A 20,608-nucleotide genomic window follows, 5' to 3' on the forward strand; every position below is an offset into this window, starting at 1 on the left:
AGTCTAGTCTAATCACAACATAAATTGAAGAACATTCTACAAAATCATTGGCATGTGCTGTTCAGAAACATGTCGATCTCATGAAAAACAAGAGCTTGAGAAGCCATTCCCGATTAAAAAAGACTAAAGAGTAACTAAATTCATATGTGATGCTAGAATGGGCCCTAGTTTGAGACAGAAATTTCTATAAAGGATTTTGTTAGTAAAGTTAGCTAAAGTTAATATATATTGACTGTATATTAGATAATATTATTTTACCAGTGTTAAATTTTCTGAATTTGAAGGGGCGCCTGGGTGGCTGAGATGGTTAAGCGTCTGCCTTCGGCTCAGGTCATGATCCCAGGACCCTGGGATGGAGCCTCACATCAGGCTCCAGGCTCAGCGGGGAGCCTGCTTCTCCCTCTCCCTCTGCCTCTCTCCCTGCTCATGCTCTCTCTCTGTACCTCTGTGTCTCAAATGAATAAATAAAAAATTTAAAAATTTTTTCTGAATTGAAATTTGTGCCATGGTAAGGAAACATCCTTGATCTTAAGAAATATATGCTGGCATGAATAATAAAAAGATTATGATGGAAGTTTACAGTAAAAAGATGGTGGATAAAAAGACATAATGTCCAAAAATGGTTTTCAGATAGTTTAGAAAAATAATAATGTCTCTAGGTAGGTAGGTAGGCAGGTAGATAGAGATGCCTGGGTGGCTCAGTCAGTTAGGCGTCTGCCTTCGGCTCAGTTCGTGATCCCAGGGTCCCGGGACGGAGCCCCGCATCGGGCTCCTTGCTCAGTGGGGAGTCTGCTTCTCCCTCTGCTTGTGCTTTTCCTCTCTCTCTGACAAATAAATAAATAAAATCTTTAAGAAAAAAAAAGGTATCTATCTAGATAGGTGATAGATTTGTTGGCTGTTGAGGGAGAGGCGCACAGTGCTCTGAAATGATCCCGACCTTCGGAGAGGTGGTTCCCATCCTATTTAAAATATTGCTAAGCGAGACAAGGATGCACATTTGCCCATTTATAATATTAGCATTTGGCATTTAGCAGGTCTTTTGCTCTGTTTCCCTTTCACACTCCTTTCACGCTGGGGGCATCTGGAAGAGGTTGAATGCCTTTCTCGGAGCTGGGAAGCAGAGGGGCTGCCGTGGTTGGGACAGAAGACGGAGCACTCTTCCCTCTCCACCATCGGCCGCGAGGATGGGCACAGGGTCTGGCCTCTCAACAGTCTCGTGCTGTGGTAGCGTCCCCCCACCGAGTTACCTCGTGTCCTCTGCTTGTTGCTGGACCAAAGTTTTGGTGATGGAGGGAGGAGATGAGTAGAAAAGTCAAACGGAAGCCTTTTGATTCCTCCTCCTAAAAACTACACAGAAAGGAAAGGAAACTGAGGTGCTTTTCCTCAGACCCCTTCTTTTCTTCTTCCCTTCCTGTTTTCCTCCTCTCAACAGTAGTGGGAAATAGAGGCCAACGTGCCTCTGTGGTATGGTGGCCCACTTGTCTTGAGTCTAGGGCATCCTGCGCTGAGTAATGGCCCAAAGGCAGCAGGTCTCGGTCCCTGGCGCCCGTGCTCCCTTACGGGAGGAAGTGTCTGTGCAGCTGCGATCACGTGAGGGGTCTCCAAGTGGGGACCTTGCCTGGGGCTGTGCGGCGGGCCCCCTGTGAGCACAGGTGTGCTTCCAAGACAGAGGCAGAGGGAGGTCTCCCACGCGCAGGGGAGCGGGCAGCGCGACCCTGGAGGCTGCGCGGGGGGGCATGCGGCCGCCAGCCCAGCCTCCGGGGCTCCACACGTTACACCTGCCCCAGGAAACCAGCAGACCGCGTGGCCGGCTCGTCTGCCGGCCGCCTTGCGTGGCTTCGAGGCTCGCGGAGTCTAAACAGGGTAGCGTCACAGTGAACGTCCTGGGTGAAGTGGCACCGCTTAAAGCGTGAGGAGCCAGGCGGGTCGAACCCGGGGCCTCCGCCGCTGAGCCGCAGCCCCGCACCTCCCGGCCCCGCCTCCCTGCCCCCGGGGCTCCTCTCCCCCCCGGGGCTTGCGCTCGTCTTTGCAGCGGGCGGGAAGAAGGCGCAGCGCGTGTGACTCCCGGGGGACAGAGGGCCCCGGGGGGGGGGGGGTACTGATCCTTTAGCAAACCAAGCTCGAAAGGGACACAAAATATTGAAAACCTTCGTTGGAGAAGTGACCAGCTTTTCCCTGGATAAAACACTTCTTGCTATTTGTTGGTTGCTCCACGGCGATGTTAAGGGCAAGATTCTGACGGGAAAACCCCAGGCGAGAATTCAAGCCACAGGCAATTCGTTTCCAGAGCTCTCCGTGCGTACTGCAGCCTGAGGACAGCTGAGAGCGCGGGAGGGGTCGTCCAGGATGATGGTGTTCAAGGCCAGAACCAAACAGCGGATTCAGGGCTGGAAAGAGGTGTGGAATTTCCAAAGTAAGTTAAGTAGGTAGCCAGACACGGGGTGGAGAGGCCTTCCCGGTTTCCAGAGCGAGAAAGAGGGGGAGACTCGTGAAAGAGAGCCTGCGGTTCTCCCAAAGCGGGAAAGAGGTTTGTTCTCAGTGCTGTTCTGTGGAGGATGGAGGGGAGCTGGAGAGGAAGAGGTGGGTGTGGTTTGGGGCCTGTCACATCTAACATATCCATCTATCGGGTCCCCCGGTGGAGGCAACATGGTGAACTCCACCCAGTGCCCAGACCTGAATGCTTGGGGGTGGCTGTGACCACGAGGCACAGGTGTAAGAGAGAGTGAAAGCTGAAAGTGTCCTGGAAGGTCTAGAGTCAGGAACCCATTTTTTGATGGTTGCGGAAACAAAAACAAAAAGCAGTTCTTCCCAGACTGATCTTGAACCCTAGGATTCACGCTGCTTAGCACCATGGCCTGGAAACTTCCACGGAAGACCCCCAAGGACTCATTTCCTGACACCAGCCTCCTAGTAGGTGTTCTCTCTTCTCCATTCATCTTATGTCTTTGCTATATTAGTAAGTACATCACTGAGTCTCTTAAAATTCAAAGGGCCTCCTTGACTTGGCGGAATTTCTCTCTTGGTCGGCTCATGGGGCTGGTAGAATAGATGGGAGGAAACAGAGGTGGCAGGTCTCACTGGAATTGAGTGCTAGAGGGTGGTGTCCACAGAGCTCTCCAAGCTCGTGTGTGTGCGCGCACGTGTGTGTGCATGCGTGTGCGTGTGTGTGCGCGCGTGTGCGTGTGTGTGTGCGTGTTGGGAAGATGAGTGGAATATTATCTAGGCTGATGGTGTGAAAACACAATTGTGGAAGTTGCCAGTGTCATCGAGTAATTATCCCCTAAATTGCTCCTGGAGAAACCTAGATACCAGTTAGGTTACTAGAAGTTCCTCACAAAAAGGTTTGGTTTTTTGGGTTTTTTTTCTATTTACCCAAAGGTACACCAAACGCCATAACTGTTTATTAATTTTCTCTGACAACATTCAGACTCTGCCTACAGCATGATTGAAATATCTGTTCACAGGGAAATAGTAGGATGAGTTTCAAATATGATTCTTCTTATGAAATAACCATTTATCTCCTAAGATAGAATTCATTCATACTCAGGAAACCTGAAGACATATGCAGTACATTTCTAATGCATCCAGGATCGGGGGAAAAAATTATAACTGGCTGGGTGCCATTTTGAAAAAGTTGACAGACCAAAAGGAGTAGATTTTTCACGTAAGGAGCTTTTATATTGTGCTCCAGAATTTGAATCCACACTTAGGACTTTTTTTCTTGGTGTTTACAATACCTTGTTGACATGGACAGGGAAGATTAGTTATATTGCTTTAGGTCTCCCTCCTTGATTGAATGCGAAGGAACTGTTTCTACACTAGGCAGTAAAGGTTTAAATAATCTTTTTTCTCCAATTAAATATGTCTTTGAAAAAAACAAAGCACTGCCTTTTGAGTTAGAGTGACTGCATGGCCTGAGGGATCGTGTCTCCTCCCACCTTACTGCGCAGACAGTGGTCCTGCCCCACTGTGTCTTCCCGCATGTTCCCAGAGGGTCCCACACATGGCCACATCTCCTTTCCTCTAAGAGTTTCTTTTTTTTAAAAGATTTTTAAAAATTTATTTGACAGAGAGATAGAGAGCACAAGTAGGCTGAGCGGCAGGCAAAGGGAGAGGGAGAAGCAGACTCCCTGCTGAGCAGGGAGCCCGACGTGGGGCTCGATCCCAGGACCCTAGGACCATGACCTGAGCCGAAGGCAGACGCCCAACTGACTGAGCCACCCAGGCGCCTCTCCTTGAAGAGTTTCTTAATCTTTAATTTCTCCCTGAGAAAGCTAAACAAAAGATAAACTTGTTGAAAAATAGAACACCCAAATAAAACATGGTTGAATTTCCAGAATTCATCTACAATGTACTTTAATTTTTTTTTAAGATTGTATTTATTTGACAGAGAGAGACACAGCGAGAGAGGGAACACAAGCAGGGGGAGTGGGAGAGGGAGAAGCAGGCTCCCCGCGGAGCAGGGAGCATGATGCTGGGGGCGGGGGGGGGGGGGGGGGGTGGGGCAATCCCAGGACCCCGGGATCATGACCTGAGCTGACGGCTGTCACTCTTATTCTGAGTCAAAGTTAGACACAATTTGTTCTCAAAGAAGTACCTAAGTCAGCACATATTAGTTGCCCTATTGGCACATAATTTAAAAAAAAATTCCATCTGATATTTCCTATAGCTTTCTCATACTAAGCTCTTGGCTTTTTCACCATATGCTCTTCCCCTTTAAATTGCAGAGGTGGGTTTCCATGGAGAAATCTATGGTTGGAAGGAAGGAAAAATTTTTTTTTCTATTTGGGCCTGAGCCCTAATAGAATCTAGAAAAGCAATGGTGATAATTCATGACATCCTTTCTCGTATTTTTTCCTTTTTCTTTTTGCAACTTGATGAATTCCCATAGTTGGGGAATGTGAATAATTTCTCCTGACCTGGTGGGTATAAGTGGCAGAAAGATATTGTGAAATTGTACCTTGAAAACAAGAAAAGGGAAAGAAAATATGTCAGCAGAACAGAGAGTGAACTATTGCTCCCATTAAAGAAAGTCTGGTTCTGGAGCACTAGTTGTGAATCTTTTATGGAAAAGTAAATCCCAAAGCCAGGACATCCTACCTGGGGAAAGAATTTCCCTTGGAACTTATTTTCTCCTTTGAAAATTCCCTAATCACTTCCCAGGGAAAGAGGGGTTCGACATGACCTATGTTCAGGGAACCAGGGTTTTCCCAATGGCTGCACCATCCTTCAGCCCACACTTCCATCATGGTTGCTAAGGGTTTTCAATCTTCAAAATCTATCCCAGGGCTACGTACACAAAAGCGGGCTAATACCAAAGTTCCTAAAGATTTGATGAGGAAGAGGCAGTTGAGTATGGAAGTGATTACAAAATATTATCCTACTTAAAATGTCGCTGAGCAGAAATAAAGATACAAACTTCCCAGTTCATACTGGAAGTTGGTACAGTCTTGATTGCAAAACTTGCAAATTTTTATTAAAAATAAAAAGGAACTTCACATCAAATTCAGTTATGTATGTTGATTCAAAAAATATTAGTAAATACTATATTACCATAGGAGAGAACAAGGTCAATTATTAGGACACGGAAATGGCCCAACAATAGAAGGACATTTTTGCAATTGTTTTTCCTACACTGGAATAGGAAATTGGAAAAAATTAAAATACAGGCATATAAGATATACCCTCCTGAGCCGTCCCAGCGCCCAAACCAGTGCTTCTGAAAGGTTGATGTGCAAAGGAATCACTTAGGGATCAGGTTCTAGTTCAAAGGTCTGGGGTGGAGCTGACGCCCTGCATTTCCAACCAGCTCTCAGGCGCCGCGCATCCTGGGTCCAAGGACCACAGTGAGAGAGGGCGCACCCGCGTCGGGTGAAACCACCTCTCTGTAAATCACCTAAGCCACGTAGTGAATTGCAGCTCTCGGGGAGGAGTAGACACAACCAAACTGGAGGTCAGTCTTGGGCTGTTGGGATCTTGAGCAGACGCCCCCCCGGCGGCGCTTTGTGGCTTTCGGCCGACCGCAGCCGACTCGCGCGCGACTGCAGAGTGACCGTGACCACCGCGGCCAGGAAGCAAAGGAACCGGGAAAATGGTCTGGGAGCCCGTGTTTTTCTCTCCTTAAGCCTCTCCGTCCTCACTTCCTTTCCTGCTCTGTGAATAACCCTGCAAAATGGAACCGAGGCGACAGCCCCCCGCGCTGTTTCCGAGCCCAAGCTGCTGCGCCCGTCTTCCCGGCCACCTGTCCCCGCTCGCCGGCGCGGCCCCCCCGGCGTGGCCGAGCCCCGGGAAGCGCAGACGCGGCAGCACTGAGACCAACCGCAAAGAGGAAAGGAGCAAGACCGCGAGGAAGACCCGGAGCAAAAGTGGAGGTGCCGGGGATTGAACCCGGGGCCTCGTGCATGCTAAGCACGCGCTCTACCACTGAGCTACACCCCCGCGGGAAGGCCGCCTGCCCGGAGTCTATTAAAGGGGAGCGCAGGCGCTTTGGGCGGCTTCCTCCAGAGGCGGCCCCGGGCCCGGGCCCCCCCACCTCTCCCCGCTCTTTCTGGAATCTCCGATGCAGGGCCGGGGTCCCTCTCGCTGAAAGAAGAGAAACCGCGTTCTAGACCCGAGGCCCGGTATCCCGGATGTGTCCGCGCCCGGTCGCCTCCCCGCCGCCAGCGGAGCTGGGGATCAGGCTTTCTCGGGTCTCCTTGCTCTCCTTTTCCCGCTTTCCGGGCTGCCAGAAAGCCACAAAGCATAATGTGGGGACACCGCCTGAGCCCCAGAGCAGAGGGGCGACCGTGGAGGGCCGGTGCACCGGGGCCGGTTCCCCTCCCGGGAGGCGGCGGGGGGCGGGGCACCTGCCACCCACACCCGCGCCGCCTCCCCCAGCCGCGCGAAGCCCGCCCGCCGCAGCTCACACCCGGCAAGCCGCCTGCTCGGGCAAAGGATGCCCTAATGTGCCTCCCCAGGGCTCGTCTTAGAGCCCCTGAGAAATAAACCAACCAAATGCCCAGCGAAGACGTCAGGGAATGAACAACAAAATAAACCAGAGGAACCAAAATAAACTAAAAGAAGGAAGGGCTGCTAGAGACAAACGCAGGAAGCGACGAGTTTTAAAAAGTGGAACTAATAAACAAAAAAGTTAGACATTTGAAAAATCAACAAAATAGGCAAACCTCTAGCTAACCTAATTAGGAGGAGGAAGGAAAATAAGTGCAAATACATAAAATTGAACTGACCGGAGAAAGTAACTATCAAAACAAAAGAGCTTTTTAAAAAATGGTAAGAAACATCATAGCACAACTCAGCAAATGATTTGAAAATCCCACTTAGATGAAGTGGATTTTGTAAATATAGCTTATCCAAATTAGTCCTTGTAGAGACAGGAGTAAACAGACAATTACTTTAGAAAAATAGAGAAAATAGTTGAATAGGCACGCCCCCCAAAAGGGTACCCGGCAAAAATACTTTCACAAGCAAATTCTACCAAACTGTTAAATATGAGAAAATCATGATGCTGCTTAGATTAATCAAAGCATAGAAAAAGAAGAAAAATGTCCTATTCATTACATAAAGTGACTATAACATTTACCACAAACTTTCTCGGTTTGCACCAAAAATTAAAACTACTATTTCACTTAATACGGGATGTCCAACTGGGGTTTATTCCAGAAATGCAGAGATCACTCGTTAGTAAGAAAGACATCGACAAAGATTCTCTTCTCCACCAAACTCTACTCAGGGTGCCCTGCACTCCTTTCCAACTAGGCCTGGACTCTTGGACTTCCATTTCATCTCTGCATGGTTCAGTTTTAGCGAGAGTGCCATCCCCCATATCTGCCCCCCCCCCCCGGATATCTCACTGGGTTAATCATCCTCTGCCCTCCCCCAGGTGATGTATGACCACCTTGGCCCTCTTCCAGCAAGAATCCTGTTAGGTCCATTCAGCCAGAATCCACCCTTCCCCCTAGTGTTTCCTCTTAGTAATTTTCTATCCACCAAAGGACCCCACCCCACTCTTGGCTATGAATGGCTCCTTGCCAAATACTGTATTAGGAATTGGTCCCAGTTCCATACTGAGGCCTCTTTCCCCCATTACAGTATTCCTGAATGAAATCTGTTTTTCCTGCTTTAGTTCCTATCCAGCTCTGGCTTATCTTTAACAACATTAATATAGACCATTGACCATCATGTTGATAGAGGAAAGGAGAAAAAACATACATGATTATCTCTATAGATTCAGAAAAAGCATTTGACAAAAGACAACGTATATTTAATATTGCAGTGGGCTGCATAGTGTCCTCCAAAAATTCACATCCACTTGGTTTATTTATGGGACCTTATTTAGAAATATATGACCTAATTTAGAAATAGGGTCTTTGTAACTTTATTTAGAAATAGGGTGACTTTATTTGTGACCTTATTTAGAAATAGGGTCTTCGTAGATGCAATTAGTTAGGAGGAAATCATATTGAAATGTGGTGAGCCCTAAATCCACTGACTGATGTCCTTATAAGACGAGGGAAAAAAAAGGCAGAGACACACAGAGGGAAGCAGGCCATACCACGATGCAGGCAGAGACTGGAGGTGGAACAGTGCCAGAAGCCTCTGGAAACCAAGATGAGGCAAAGAAGGAATCTTCCCCAGAGACTCAGCGGGAGCATAACCCTGCTGACACCTTGATTTTGGACTTCTGGCTTAGAGCACTCTGAGAGAATAAATTTGTATTGTTTTAGGCCACCCAGTTTGTGGTAATTTGTGACAGTAACCCTAATAAACTAACACAAATATTCCAAAAGCACTCAATAAAATAAGAATTGATGGACATTTCTCAGCATGATATTTTTGTCCGGTTTTTTGGGTGTCATAATCCTCATGTATTCTACAACACCCCTCCCACTCCACTTCACACTGAACCTGTGGGGTTATGAGAAACAAAATAATGATATGGTATAGATAAGAGACTTTGATAATACGGAGAACAGAACTCCAAGGGCCTGGTTTTCTGGGTCTGAGCCTCATGTCTCTGGCCCTTTACTGAAAATCAGGAAGGAGTTGGAAATAGTTTGATTGAGGAAGAGCAAATCATTGATTCTATATACTTTACTTGGTTCTATGCAGCTGTTTCAACCAAAAAATGAAAAAAAAATCATAGATGGCAAAAGTTTTGTTGTGTTACTCTTTGCTGGTAAATCAGTAAAAGGAGATTCTTTTTTTTAAATAATTTTTTAAAGATTTTATTTATTTATTAGAGAGTGAGACAGAGAAAGCACAAGTAGGGGGAGGGGCAGAGGGAGAGGGAGAAGCAGACTCCATGCTGAGCAGGGAGCCCCATGCGGGGCTCGATCCCAGGACTCTGGGATCACGACCCCAGCCAAAGGCAGCCTCTCAACCAACTGAGCCACCCTAAAATGAGGTTCTGGTTTAAAACCCACCCAATCCTCTTCAGGCTAGTGACCTGAAGCATGGCTTCAAGTAGATGAGGAACTGCTTTAATACACTAGGTTCAGTCAGTAGAGCAGGTGACTCTTGATCTCAGGGTCATGAGTTCAAGCCCTCTGTTGGGCATAGAGATTACTTTGAAAAATAATACAAACATAGTGATTTGAAGGGGCACATGCACCCCAATGTTTATAGCAGCAATGTCCACAATAGCCAAATTATGGAAAGAGCCCAGATGTCCATTGACAGATAGATAGATATATACAGTGGAATATTACTCAACCATCAAAAAGAATGAAATCTTGCCATTTGCAAGGATGTGGATGGAACTAGACGGTATGCTGAACGAAGTAAGTCAATCGGAGAAAGACAAATACCATACGCTTTCAGTTATATATGGAGTTTAAGAAATAAAACAGATGAACATAGGGGAAAGGAAGGAAAAATGAAATAAGATGAAAACAGAGATGGAGGCAAATCATAAGAGACTCTTAACTCTAGGGAACAAACTGAGGGTTGCTGGGGGGGGGTGGGGGAATGGGGTACCCGGGTGATGGGCATTAAGGAGGGCACGGGATATGATGAGCCCTGGGTGTTACATGCAAATGATGAATCACTGACCTATACCTCTGAAACTAATAATACAGTATATGTTAACTAAATTTAATTTAAATAATTTTAAAAATTAAAAAAATTAAAAATCTTAAAAAAAAAAAAAAACTCAAACACTAGGTTCCTCTCCCTTCACTGTCCCAGAGATCAAAGCGGTCATCCTCGCTTGGAGATGGCTGCTTGTCTTAGGCTGGTGCATTCGCTCCCCTCGGCAGCTGACCTCTGGGCCATAGCACCTGGTCCCCTTTGATGCCAGGATGGTGTACGTGGTGGTTCTCCCGAAGGAAAGCCTAGTACCCATTAAACACAGTGCAGAAGAGAGGAGGGGGGAAATAGTGAGACAGAGAAAAATCTCCTGATTCACGAGTTTTTGTGAGCTATGAAAAGACATGGATCATATGAGCAAGAATATTCAGAAGAAGATGTTCTAAAATAGAATCCTGTTAGGGTCCATGCCAGAGGGGCTGTTCCTGTGCCCACTGCCAAGTTTTTCGAGGCAAAATGTCTAGTGAGGTCCAGCATGAGTGTATTTGCAAGGCTGTGAAGCAGACGGAGGTGACCAGAATTATCTACTAATATGAGTATACTAATGAGCCTTCTTGATCCCTTTATCAGATAGAGAAAGGGGGATATCTCCTGACTGCCATGTACTGACTGAAATGCCCCCTGAACAACTGTGATGTGTCGATGGTTCATATCTTTAAAAATTCAAGGTATACTTTTGTGCTGTAACTTCTTTAAATTCAGTAAAGGAAGCTACCCACCCCTTTGCCAACATCTACTCAGGTCACAGGACTAATAGTTCTAATGTGAGCAGGAGAACCTGCTAAAAGTTTAAGGGTTGATTAACATCTACACTGAGAGTACATGTGACTTCAGACTCTGATTCTGAAATGCTGTGATGTGGGAACATGGAGATTTTTTTTAAGTGACATATAGTTGACACATGATATTACATGAGTTTCAGCTGGGCAAGAGATTCTCTATACATTATGCTACGCTCACCACAATGGAAACAGATTTTTAACTGTCTTGGGAACCTCAATTTAAAATTGGAGGGGCACCTGGGTGGTTCATTGTTGAGAGTCTGACTCTTGATCTCAGCTCAGGTCTTGATCTCAGGATCATGAGTTCAAGCTCTGTGTTGGGGTCCATGCTGGGCGTGGAGCCTACTTAAAAAAATTGGAAAATGTTAATGATTTATTAGAGGAAAATCAACATCTGAAAAAAGTTCAATTATGGATATTGAAGCCTATTCTACAGTTAGACCTTTTGAAGCTAAAGAAAATGACCTAGACACCTACCCTCGGTGTTGTAAAAACAGTTTCTCCATATGACTTTGAGAATCCAGGACATAATCAAAAACAACAATCTATTACAGAGAGTTATTGGCCATCTCCGAACTCTCATCCGCAGCAAATCACTTTGAGGTTCCCAAGATGGCCATTTGGTGGCGCCAGCATCATTCTCCAGAACGCTGAACTGGTATTTCACGGTGAAAGTGCTCAGAAGGGCAAGGACATTCCTCCAAACTTTGCAGTTATTGTTAGGAATAGTTTATTAAAGAAGCTCTTTGGCTGGCTGAATCTTTTCTATCTCGATTTAACATAATTCTTCCCCCTCAAAACAAAACGAGAGCTCTGATAAAATTCTGAAGATTCTCCCATTAAAACATGCAACTGAGAAACATACAAAAACTGAGAAAACAGTCCAAATTAAATTTATGTTTTTTAAATCAACATTTTCAACTTTTCAGAAGAGCTTTCTTTATCCTAAAATTGTACGTTTAATCCTGTTTAAAGAGAAACTGAGGCATGTTAAAATTTTCAAGAGTTTATTTGAGCAGAAACTGATTCTCGGATCAGCTGGTGGCACACTGGCCTTCCCCCGACACAAGGTGGGGGGACAGGCCAGACACAGAGAAGCCGCAGAAGCAAAGAAAGGCAGCTGTTTGGCTAGTAAGCCTCGTTGGTTGTGATGGGTTGTCCTTATTGTTTCTGTTTCCTCCATACCCAGGCTTCGATTTAATCCACTTCTGCAGGCGCTAGAGCTCCTGCGTCCTCTGGCCTCCGTGTTTAGTGGATTTAAGAGTCCTACGATGATATGACCTGTGCCACAAGATCCCCACAGACCCTTACGTACCATATAACATCGTTAGAGTTCAGATTGACTTCTTCCTCGGACGGGGTCTACCCTGTTACTGATGGAGTTCAGGACATGCTACTCCAAAAGGTGCCACTTGGGCATATTAGATATTTTAAGCCGAAGGTATCTGAGAAAACAGCAAAAGCAGAAATGTTGCCCTGACCTTCCCTATTGCCCTTCCTCCCTGAAGCAGGTTGTAAAAGGGGACCTGTGAGAGATGCCTTCCCTATGATGGAAAGGAGCTTCCTTCCTTCCAAAGACAAAGGGATGCCAAGAAGACCCCTAAAAAACAAACCTTGCTGAGTTCCCCCCAATTTACTATAATTACCTCATACTCCCTAACCAATTTGTTTTTTACAATTATACTCCTTAACCTATCATGTGCCTCAATTTATTATTTTTATAATGTATTTACAATTTATTTATTTGTATTTATAATTTATTTATAACTTATTTATTTTATTTTTGCAATTTATTACAATTTATTACAGTTGACCTCATACTCCTTAACCTATCACAGCCCTCCATGACTGTCCACGCTGCATAAAACACCCAGGTCTGTTTCTTTGGGGCTTCATTTCCTAGGGAAGGCTCTCATGTCACGGTGTCATGTAGAACTTCTATTAAATAAATGTCTGTTGTTTTGTCCTGTTAATCTGTCTTTGTCGTTTTAATGTTGGACTCAGCCAAGGACCCTAAGAGGGTTGAGGAACTTTTTTTCCTCCCCACATAACCTTCTAATCTTATAAGTATTGTCACGATCTAATGTCAAGTATACAGTCCTGTGTCCAGCAGGTATAAGGTGTATTTCCAAAAGAGACACTACCAGACACACGCACATGAGTCAGGAAACTGGGTATTTGGGGAAAGACAGCCCATAAGGTTAACCTTAGAAATACATTGGAAAGGTCTGGTTAAACACAAATAGCCCTTTAAACTCTGGAGCATCCACTCGGTATCACGTTTACCCCTGGGCAACAGGTGCATGAGCCCTGGGGCCTCTCCTGGACATGTATCCTCCTATGGATATGGAGTCCACACTCTATTTACCCGGGCCCCCAGAATTGTCTGCCAAAACAGCCCCATCGTCCCTCCTTCCAGGCCTCTTTTCTGAGGCCATCCTGTGAGCGCAGCCCATGCCCTTAGCATGCCTGCTCCCAGGCCTCGCAGCGGGCCCTGGACTGGCTCTTTGCCAGGGGTGTGTTTGAAGCTTGGAAGTGTGTCTTGAGATGTTCACACACGCAGGTACAAAGCCCTTCAAAATGTGGGATGGAGCCAGGAGTGGTAAGAAAAGGGAATGGGGGCTGTATCTTTATTTTCTGCTTCCTCTGCCTAATTTATCTTTCCAAATGAACCAAGCAGGTGTTTCGTCAACTCAGTCAGATAAGAAGATCGAATTTATTTAACACAATAAAGAACTTTCATCTAGATCCGAGGCTTACTGTATGCTTTAAAAGTTCCTGTAGCTAAAGTCAGGAACAGCGAGTCAAAGCACGCACAGAGGTGTAACCGCGGAGGGAGGGGCGGGGAAACGGCGAAGGAGAGGGGGAAGGCGCGCGGTCACTGGAGGAAGGCGGGGGGCTGCAGAGCAGAAAGCAGAGGGGGAGAATTTCCTGTGCGCCGCGCCCCTTTTCCCCTTTCTGCGCGTCCCGCTCTGCGCCAACCCTGCGAGATCAAACTCCTGCGGCGCGCTCGTTAATTCGGTGCGGAGCGTGTTCTCGGGGCTGGGGAATCCGGAGCCAGCAGGCGCCTGCGGACTCGGCCCCCCGGGCCTGGAGCAGAGACGCGTGCGTTCCCGTTTTTCGTGTGAGTTCAAGGAACTGCAAGAGAACGAAAGAACGAGAAAAGAAGCGAGCGGCAGATACGATTTAACAAATGATGAGGCGACCAGGCAGGAGTTCGAGCAAAAGTGGAGGTGCCGGGGATTGAACCCGGGGCCTCGTGCATGCTAAGCACGCGCTCTACCACTGAGCTACACCCCCTCGCGCTTGGGAGAGGCTCGGCAAAGCCCCTATGGCTCCTCGCCGCCGGTGTCGGCCGTGTGGAGGCCAGTCCCGGGGCTCTGCGCCCTAGACTCTGGCTTGTGGCCGGACACAACGTCCACGACCGGCCCCGTCTGGTCCGCAGACCTCCCTCCGGTCGCCACCTGCCGGGAACGCGCGGCCCGGCGCGCAGGGCGAGGTCTGGGAGGGGGCCTCTGTGCCGGGAAGGGCGGCCGGAGGGGAACTGCGGAGGGGTCCGGGGCGGCTGCGCGTGGAGCACCCGCGGGGGGCGCACCTGCCGCGCGAGACGCAGACGGCGGGAGCCCGGGCGCCGCGGGAAAGGAGCCGCTCCCGGGCGCGGCGGCCGGTGCAGCGCCCTCTTCCGGCCGGAGCCCGCGCCGACGGCAACGAGCGCGGAAGGCAGGCGGGCGTGCGGCGGGGGCTGGGTCTGCAAAACCCGCGCACCCGAGAGCAGGCTCCTTGGCGGGCGGTGCTGGGAGGGCCGCGCCTCAGAGCGCCCCTGTGCGTGTGGATTATTTCCATGGACGACAGTCAAGCCCCAGCCGACTCAAAAAGGACTCTTGATCTCCGGCTTGGTTAACCGCCTACAGAGTTTAGACTGGGAGCCTACGCCGGGAAGACAGCTATCACGCAGAGCAGCTTTTCTTAAATATAAGAAAGACTTCTCTGCACACCGGGGCAAACCTTTATTAACCACGCACTGACTCTTGGCATCTTTTTGTGAATTACTTTCCTTCCCTCTGCAGTCCCTACGTCTCAGCTCCTGAAGAACTGCTCCTTTTCCTCCGCGGCGTTGGAAGCTCTGTCCCCGTCCTGGGCAGGGAAACCAGCCTGCGGGGGTCGGCTGCGGTGCTGGGTGTGGAGGGGGCATTCCTGAGCCCAGGCGGGCGCCGCTGCGGCAGCACGGGGAAACGGGCTTTGCGCGCTCGCTTGCCCTTTAGCATGCTTGGTTGGGAATCTCGGGCAGAGAATGAGAAAAGACAGCGTGTAGACACGTGCGCATGCTTTACAAGATTCTCAGAAATATAACGAAGTTTCTGAATGTAGGCTTCTAAGCATATTTTACTTACAGGATCCAAGGTTCAGATTCTATCCATGGGCATGCAAACTACGTCTTTCTCCTCCAAAGGTCATCGCAACCGGGCTTGGCCCCGGAGGCTCTCCTTGCATTTGCCGCTGGCTCTCCGGCTAGTCGCACGCAAATCTGAAGAGCGGAATTGAGGGGGTAAAGGGAGAGCCAGGGTTGCCGAAGGGTTGCAGAGCCAGTTGCTCAACGCTTTGTTAGTCACGGAGCGCGGTCCGTCCTACTGTAGGGAAGGAGGCAGGGTGGGTGGTACCTGCGTTGTCCAGGAACAATGCTTACGGCCTAAACCAGCAGAGGCAGTAGAGATGGAAGGGGTAGGACCTTTGCACAGGAGAAGGAAAGCGAGTAAACAGGATTTAGAGTCTGGAGGGATCTGCAAACAGCGTGCACTCACAGAACGCACACACGTAGCTTACCTACGTTGGTTGGTGGTTGTCCGTGTCTTTCCCCAAGCTAGTAAGCTGGGAGCAGAATTTCTGCTTATTTATTTGTTTTTATTTGTGGTCAGCGGGATGGGATCCAGAAGATGAACATAAGTTTGGTTTTGGACAAGGATTTTTAGACACGTATGGGACAGCCTCCTGGAAACCTCTCATAAGCACTATGATCCATGGCTCTGGAAGTCTGCAGAGACCTCAGATCTAGAGATTCTGAATTTGTATGTCTGCAGAAGAGAGTGCCCATGAAACACAGACATGATTTGTTGCTCTTCCAGGGCTGAATCATAAAGACATTTCTATTCTTTTCTTTTTAAGTTTCTGTTTATTTATTTGAGAGGGAGAGAGCAAGCATGAGTGGAGGTAGGAGCAGAGGCAGAGAGAGAAGCTGACTCCCCACTGAGCAGGGAGCCCGAGGACCCTGCAATCATGACCTGAGCTTAAGTCAGGAGTCAGTTGCTTAACCAACTGAGCCACCCAGGCACCCCATAAGGACATTTCTTAACCAATCCTCCAAGTTCTTTCTCGGTCTACTCTCCTAATGAGCAGGCCGACTTCGAAACCATGTGTTGAAGATGGTGAGCCACACACTGAAAGGAGCTGTGTCCTTGACCTGTTGATTGAAGGAACACCCCCCTCATTGATCAGGAACCCCCATTCTCTACTGTGTGTGTACAAGAAATACATTTCTTTTCTGCTTAAGTCATGACATATTTGGGGGGTCGTTTTGGTTTTACAGCAGTTAGCACGATCTTAACTAATTCATCTTTAATCTGTAAATTCATGGCCCTTGAATCTAGGAACATATTTTAAAATATTTCTTTGATAATTTTCTTTTTGTTCTTTCTTCTTCTTTTCTTCTGTCTTCTCATTCTCTTCCTTCTCTTGTTTAGAATTCCTATTAGTTGGTTGTTGAACTACCTGGAGTCATCTCTGAATGTCTTCACTTTCCATTTCTGTGTCTTTTTGTTATACTGTAAGAGAAATTTCCTCAGCTTCAGAGAGCCATCCCCATGTGGAACTTGCTCATGGAAAGCTCCTTGCAAAGGTCCAAGGAGGAAAATAGGAGCTCATGATTCTACCCTCCCTGCCCTTCTGCTACTCCGGCTCCAAATTAGGGGAAGAGAGAAGGGAATTCTTAGAAATCCCTGTCCAGACAACTAGGTATTTTTATTTCTGACTTGATTCATTTTGACTCTTTCTGTGTCTGTAAAAGTATTCAGCAAGTATTGAAGGTACTGAGGGAATTCAGACCATTCTGGAATTCTTCCAAAAACTTCTCTATTATTTCCTTCTTCTTACATAAACACTTGTTGAAATCGCTTTCCAAGCCCAAGTTGGAGCCACTCCTGCCAGGGGGTGCCACATTAGCAAACCGAAATTTAGGTAAATTCCACATCTCTGTGGATGACCTGCTTGGCCAGGACTGCAGAGTATCCGGTCATTCGCCAAATGCCCGGCCAGCTCTGGGCCTCCTCGCCCCAAACAAGGTTGATGTGGCCCCAGCCAATCAGCAATTTTTTTGTTTTTCTCTTCCTTGTTCTTTATTCTTCATGCTACACAAGGTTCCTGCCTTTTACCCCATTTTGCAGTTCTCTGAAAGGAGACTGTCCATTTCATGAAGTACTAAAGTTCATTTGTATCACCTAAATGGTTTTCTTTCATCATTTTTTAAACACTAGAAAAGCAAGGATCAGCCACCATCTTGAATTCAGCAAGAGGACTTGGAGCTCCTAGGCTGCAGGCTCCCGAGAGCTTCCGGTCACAACTTCCCTCACCCGCCAAGGTCCTTTTTCACTCTCTTCCCACGATGCTGTGGAAGAATGGAAATGCAGTTCATATATGAAAAAACTCCAGGGGCGCCTGAGTAGCTCTGTGGGGTAAGCATCTGACCCTTGGTTTCATCTCAGGTCATGATCTCAAGGTCATGAGATTGAGCGCTACGTCGAAGGCTCCCCACTCAGTGCAGTTTCCTTGGGATTCTCTTTCCCTCTCCCCTGGTCTCTGTCTCTCAAATAAATAAATCTTAAAACAAAACAAAACCCTTCAAGGATTTCCCAAACGTAACAACAGTTTGAAAACTATGCTTGGCATTGCCATCAGATGTGATGCAAAACAAACAAACAAACAAACAAAAAACACCTTTTCTAAACTATAGTTAAAAAATAATTTAACCATGTTAGAAGAAAGACTGAATTATCTATTTCTCTCTATAGAAAATAAGGCTACAAAACTGTTATTATATGAAAGGTTATAAAAAATAATGCAGCTAAATAATGTAGAAGAAACATAGAGGTATATTAATAAGTTAACTTTTTGTGACATTTGTGGAATTCATCAGCTTTTTAAAATTTGTAATTTGTTTCAATTTTTTTCTTATTCTAAATAAATATTTACTTTCATAGCTAATTTTGTATTCAAATTTTTGTATTTTTTTCTTAAAGATGGCCCCCAATATTATATAAGCTTTGGGTTCCATGAGACATGGATCTGATGTGCCATTGAATTTTAAAAATCACACATCTTGGGATGCCTCGGTGGCTCAGTTGGCGTCTGCCTTCGGCTCAGGTTATGATCCCAGGGTCCTGGGACCGAGCCCTGCATCGGCTCACTGCCCACTGGGGGGCCTGCTTCTCCCTCTGCCTGCTCTTGTGCTCTTGCTCTCTCTCTCCCTCTCAAATAAATAAATAAAATCTTTAAAAAAAATAAAAATAAATAAAAATCACGCATGTTTACCCCAAACATCATTACCCCAAGCAAACGTTATGACTGATATAGATGTATCAGGAATGGAGACATTGAGCTCTGTGATGGCCAAGTGCTGAGGTGTTGGGCCTGAACTCTACGGGGGCTCCCCTCGGTAAGCTCGAGTCCTGCTCACAGCAGCTTCGCTTTCTAACCTAGCTGCTGCTAAGGGTTATTCGTGGCCATGGTACCACTAATTGTCTGTGTGGGAAAAGACAACATTAGTACCATGGCAGCAAGCCCCTTCCTTGTGCCCGGTACTGCTTGGCAAGATAAGGGCATATGGCCAATTTGAATCTCAGCATTCTGACCTCAGTCTTGACTTTCTTTTCTTGCTAGAGAAGAACATTCTCCAAACTGAGGTACTCCAACTTGAAATTTCCTATTGGACAATTCTGTACCCCAAAAAGAAAATAAGTCTGAAGTTCTTGGTTTTCAGGGAACTTGAGCTGCTCCTAATTATCCACAACTCATTCTGTCAGTTTTTGAGGAGCCTTATCTGAGCAGCTTCAAATCTCGCATAGAATCCAAAACATATTCAGGATATAGTAACAATTTTCAGAAATCCTTGAGCAGCTGGTTAAAGAAACGCCATGTGGTCACCTAAAATGATGGCAGGCTTTGAAATAATGTTATGTACACTTCCAATATCATTTAAACTGTTTTGCAGTATATTTTTAAAAATTAAGTTTTCCTCATAGGGAAGGGAAGGAAAAATAAAAGATGAAAAGAGGGAGGGAGACAAACCATAAGAGACTCTTAATCATAGGAAACAAACAGGGTTTCTGGAGGGGAGGGGGTAACTGGGTGATGGGCAGTAAGGAGGGCAAGTGATGTGATGAGCACTGGGTGTTATATGAGACTGATGAATCACTAAACTCTACCCCTGAAACTAATAATACACTATATGTTAACTAAATTGAATTTAAATTAAAAAAATTTTTTAAATAAGTTTTCCACTTCATTTAAAGTAGCTTGTGTAAACTTGACTCCAAAACTTTCCAAAGCTGAATGAAAAAGAAACAAAAGACTAATCTCATTCATGTGTATTGTCACAGAAATTATTAATAAAATGTTGACATGTTAAAATGAACACCATATTGGACTAATATTTTTCTAGGAACATGAGAATGATTTATCATCAGGAAAAAAAATCACTATTAAGATGAATTAGTAGCTTGAAGGAGAAAAAAACGAAATGCTCTTAGTAGGTGTCAAAAGGAATTTGGAAAGATTCAAAATCCAAATTGGTGCGGCTACTATGGAAAACAGTATAGAGGGTCCTCAAAAAATTAAAAACAGAACTACCATATAATCCAACAGTTCCATTTCTGGGTATTTATCCAAAGAAAGCAAAAACATGACTTTGAAAAGATATCTGCACCCCTATGATTATTGCAGTATTACTTATAATAGCCTATGTGTCCATTGACGGATGAATGGATAAAGAAAATACACACACACCACATATTATATATATATGAGTATTTTCCATCCAAAAAGAGAAGGAAATCCTGCCATTTGTGAGAACGTGGATAGACCCTGAGTCCTTTATGCTAAGTGGAATAAATCAGACAGAGAGACACAAATACCGTTATGATCTCATTTATATGTAGAACCTAAAACAAAACAAAACAACCCCAAACCCTCTTACATACAGAGAACAGATCAGTCGTTGCCAGAGTGGGGGCAAGATGAGGGAAGGGAGTAAAAAGGTACAAACTTCCAGTTATAAGATAAATTAGTCCTGGGGATGTAATGTACAGCATAGTGACTCAAAAGGAAAAAAACTAAAATATCAGAAACTTTCCCAGGCAGATTGGAGAAGATTGTTTCTATGCTTACACCATATCCTAAAACTAAAAAGCAAGTGTTTTCTGAAGAGAATCAGATGGTCCATATGAATCCAAAGCCAACATCCTATTTAAGAAATAATGTAGTCCGTCTAGTCTAACCAAGTACAAGAACAATGAAGGGAAGAAATCAGACAGAGAGACACAAATACCGTTATGATCTCATTTATATGTAGAACCTAAAACAAAACAACCCCAAACCCTCTTACATACAGAGAACAGATCAGTGTTCTACACCTACCCTACAAAATCGGGTTAGGGGAGATGTTAATGATGTCAAGGTAGAAATCTAAGAGAATC

The 20,608-nt window shown here is 46.0% G+C and overlaps 2 non-coding genes across 2 annotated transcripts; both read right to left on the reverse strand.

Moving 5' to 3' along the window:
- Nucleotides 1-6,366: 6,366 nt before the first annotated feature.
- Nucleotides 6,367-6,438, reverse strand: TRNAA-AGC. The gene has a single exon. It is a non-coding gene; the product is annotated as a tRNA-Ala (tRNA).
- A 7,658-nt stretch (nucleotides 6,439-14,096) lies between these two features.
- TRNAA-AGC lies at nucleotides 14,097-14,168 on the reverse strand. Its single transcript has one exon. It is a non-coding gene; the product is annotated as a tRNA-Ala (tRNA).
- Nucleotides 14,169-20,608: the final 6,440 nt, after the last annotated feature.

The sequence above is a fragment of the Zalophus californianus genome, chromosome 7 (genome assembly GCF_009762305.2).
Source record: "Zalophus californianus isolate mZalCal1 chromosome 7, mZalCal1.pri.v2, whole genome shotgun sequence".
In the NCBI taxonomy this organism is placed as follows: Eukaryota; Metazoa; Chordata; class Mammalia; order Carnivora; family Otariidae; genus Zalophus; species Zalophus californianus.